This window comes from Heterocephalus glaber, unplaced genomic scaffold (genome assembly GCF_053883595.1).
Source record: "Heterocephalus glaber isolate CG9 unplaced genomic scaffold, H.glaber_assembly_v1.0 deba00001504, whole genome shotgun sequence".
Taxonomy (NCBI): domain Eukaryota; kingdom Metazoa; phylum Chordata; class Mammalia; order Rodentia; family Bathyergidae; genus Heterocephalus; species Heterocephalus glaber.
The window spans coordinates 39,661,181-39,665,221 of record NW_028258324.1 but is presented as its reverse complement, the minus strand read 5'-3'; the positions used below and the strand labels follow the sequence as shown (position 1 = coordinate 39,665,221).

General features: G+C 45.4%; 1 pseudogene; it reads left to right on the top strand.

Moving 5' to 3' along the window:
• The first annotated feature begins 461 nt into the window (after nt 1-461).
• Nucleotides 462-3,819, top strand: LOC101718477 (activity-dependent neuroprotector homeobox protein 2 pseudogene; annotated as a pseudogene).
• The last annotated feature ends 222 nt before the right edge of the window (nt 3,820-4,041 follow it).

The following is a 4,041-nucleotide window of genomic DNA, read 5'->3' as shown; positions in this document are numbered from 1 at the left end:
TTGATTTCCTTCAATATATACAGCCCCAATTTTTCTCTTTTGGATACTACTTATTTAGAAATATTACTTGAAGTATTTTTAGAAAAAAAAATGTTTACTGAAATTATCATTCCATTTATAGATGAATAATTTTGAAGCTCGGTGGCAATAATACATTTCAAAATATGCTAATATTGAATAATATTTTAATCATTATATAAAGAGAAGCTAGTTCCAGCCTTGGTATTTAAAAACAAATAAGAAACAAAAAATATTCCTAAGAGTAATTCTGCTAATTAGCTATTACTTGATTTTATTTGGGTTGGAATCAATTGAAAAAGAATGCTCAATGCTCAAAGTGCTGTATTGGATAAAGGAATTATGACCCGATCGTCGACGGGGACAGGGCACAGGGCGCGGGTCCTGCCGCGCAAAGGAGAAGACGCAGTGGCGCTCCTCAAGTCCAGCGGAAAATTTCAAAAATGTTTCAAATTCCTGTAGAAAATCTTGTCAACATCAGAAAGGTGCGGAGCAGGGTGATGTTTCAAATTCCTGTAGAAAATCTTGTCAACATCAGAAAGGTGCGGAACAGGGTGATGTTTCAAATTCCTGTAGAAAATCTTGTCAACATCAGAAAGGTGCGGAACAGGGTGAAATGCATTCTTATGAATGTTGGACTTGACAACTATGCATTTGCCTCACAGCCCAAGGTGGTGGGAAAGCACTTCAAAATGTTTTACGCCCCTTTTGGGAAAGTCCAGAACTACACAGTGACTATTTTAGGTGAGACTAAATCTTCTAGAAGCGATGTGGTAAGTTTCATATATTTGAAATGTAACTTTTCAAATACTTTGTACTATCGCGTGAAGAAGCATGTGCTGGTGGCCCATTTCCACTACTTAATTAACTCCTACTTTCGGCTGCGAACTGAGGAAACAGAGAAGCAACTGAAAGGCACTGATGTGCTTCCTGTGGACAAGGTGCCCACATCTGACAGATATTACTGTAAAAAATGCAACGCCAATGCCAGCAGCCAGGACGCTCTAATGTATCGTATCTTGACAGCAGATATACACAGGGACTTGGAGAATAAGTTTAGGTCTGTGATTTCAGAACACATTAAGAGAATTGGACTTTTGCAGCAAATGCATATTGCTCTAAACCAGTGGCCCGATTGGCCATACCTCTAAACACCAATGCTTCGGGCATCGCAACCTCTCCTCCTTGCTTTTATCTTGTTTTGCCACAGAACAATCAGAGCTCAGCTATGGAACAGCCAGTGACCCCTGGCACATCTGGGACCCTTAATCATTCTTCATCTGCTGTTGCCCAGTCCCATGTGGCTCTAGTCTCCAGTCCTTTGCCTGCATGCCAGAGCAGCCACACCCTGCACCCCTCAGCTAATCCGCCTTTCTTTCTCGACTCCCACTTAATCAGCCTGTGAATCCCCCTGTCCTGCGTCTGAGTCAGCCAGGTGGGCCTATAAACATGTCTGTTGGAACAAGTGTTCTCCCTATGAATCAAGCTGACTGGCCTGGAGTGTTGCCCCTCACCCAGCCTGGGGAACCCATAAGCCAACCTGTTACGCCTGGTATTCTGCCTGACAGTCCCTCTGTCACTCCTGGAGTTCTACAGGCTGTCTCACCAAGTATGATTTCTGTGGGTCGGGGCAGCCCCATCAGGGGTCCTCCCTGCAAGCCAGATAACCCCAGCTGGAGTTATTCCTAGACAGACAGCAACTTCTGGGGTCCTCCCAAATGGCCAGGTAGGTAGCCCAGTCAGGGGTTCTCCCTGTTGGTCAGATGGTCCCCTCTCGACTTCTCCCTCCTGGCCAGACAGTGCTCTTAAGGGTACTCTCTGCAAACCAGGTCCCATCTGGCCTGCTCTCTCCTAACCAGACAATCCCCTCAGGAGTTGTCCCTGTGAACCAGGGTGTGAGTTTTGGTGTTCTGCAGCCCAGCCAGACTATTGCATCAGGAGTCCTTCCTGTGGGCCCACCAGTGAGGCCTGGTGTGCTACATCTCAGTCATTCTGTCAGCACCAGCATCCTGCCTGTGAGTCAGCCAGTAAGAACAGGAATGTCGCAGAACACCACCTTCCTCATGTCAGGCTCTATTCTTAGGCAGCTCATCCCAACTGGGAAATAGGTGAATGGGATCCCCACCTAAACTCTGACTCCTGTGTCTGTGACCTTCCTTGTACCCCTTGGTGGTGGCACTGCAATCACCACCCCACCTCAGGGACCAGTCCAGCTCCTGCCATGGGGTGCAGGTGGGCAGATGGCTAGTTCTCTGCCCAGCCTGCCCTTCCCACAGGTGCTAGTGAGTGCTGCCCAGAGTGTGTTTGTTCAGGCCACCTCACCTGTGGTGGACACCAATCAGGTGCTCAAACAGGCCAAGCAGTGGAAAACCTGCTGTATTTGAAATGAGCTCTTCCCATCTAATGTCTACTAGGTTCATAAGGAAGTGCCTTACAAGAATAGTGAGTCCTAGCTCTACCAGGTTTACAATGAACTCTTCCCCTCCAATGTCTATCAGGTTCACATGGAAGTGGCTCACAAGCACAGCAAGTCCAAGTCCAGTGAGAAACTTGAACCTGAAAAGCTGGCAGCCTGTGTACCCTTTCTGAAGTAGATGAGGGAGAAAACTGTCTGCTGCCTCTCCTGCAAGTGCTTGGTCTTGGAGAAGGAGCTGATGCACCACTTGCTCATGCATGCCTTGGGGTGCTTGTTCTGTCCATGTACTTTCCATGACATTCAGGGTCTCTTAGAGCACAGCAGAGCTAAGCACCTTGGGAAAAAGAGGCTGCCTATGGATTATAGTAACAGGGGTTTTCAGTTGGACCTTGATGCTAATGGCAACCTCCTGTTCCCCCATCTTGATTTTGTCACTATATCGCCAAGGGAGAAGCTTGGGGAACATGAGGTTTACCTGGCCATCCTTGCTGGGATCCACTCCAAGTCATTGGTACCTGTATATATTAAGGTAAGGCCTAAGCCAGAGCATGTGTCCAACAATCCTAGCAGACAGAAGCTGACTTGCCCTTTCTGTTTTGGCACCTTTGTGACAGCTGATGCCTCTGAGCTACACCTGAAGGAGAGGCACCATGTCATGCTGACAGTCCACACAATACTCAGGTCTCCAGCCTTCAAGTGCATCCATTATTATGGGGTCTATACTGGAAACATGACCCTGGCAGCTATTGCTGTTCATTTGCTGCATTGTAGGAGTGCTCCCAAGGACAGCAGCTCAGACATGCAAGTCCAGCCAGGTTTTATTGAGAGCAGTGATTTGGTATTAGTCAATGGGGAAGTGATTTTTGATTCCACCATTTTCTATAAAGAAAAAGATGCCAAATAGACATGTGGGGACAGAAGACCAAAGGGGTGGGGAGGCAGGTAAATGTAGGTGGTATAAATTCTGAGGCAGCCCCAGGTCTGGAGAAAGGGACAAGTGCTGTGCCTTTGAAGAGACAAAGGAATGAAAGTAGGAGAGAGGGACTGGTGGCTAATGATGATGCACTCCAGGTTTTAGTCTTAGATCCTAAAAAGTATGAAGGCCATTCATATGAGGATAAAAAGCAGTTTCTTAGAGATTGTATCCATAAGAGAACATATCCTAGTAGAAAAGAAATAAAACTACTATCTTCACTCTTATGGGTGTGGAAAATTGATGTGGCTTCATTTTTTGGAAAAAGAAGATATATTTGCATGAAAGCAATAAAAAAACTACAAGCCCTCTGTACTTCTAGGCTTTGATATGTCTGAATGAAAATGTTAAACATTGATTGAACTTTGAGTATGAACTAGAAAACTTGCAAATCTGTAGTGCTAGGCCATAGTTTTCAACTAGGTTTTGAAGATGTTCTCCCTCACTGTGTTAGGTTCTCAGTGTCAGTGTCTTTATGCTACTCTACAAGAATTTCAGATGCTCAGGAAGACTTCTGTTAAGGAAATGCATAGTTCATCAGATTTATTGTTTCTTGCACTTTGATTTGCAATTGTTATTCCCCCTCTGTCATGTGAATTATATTTTTGGTATTAAACAACCTCAAACCCAGATT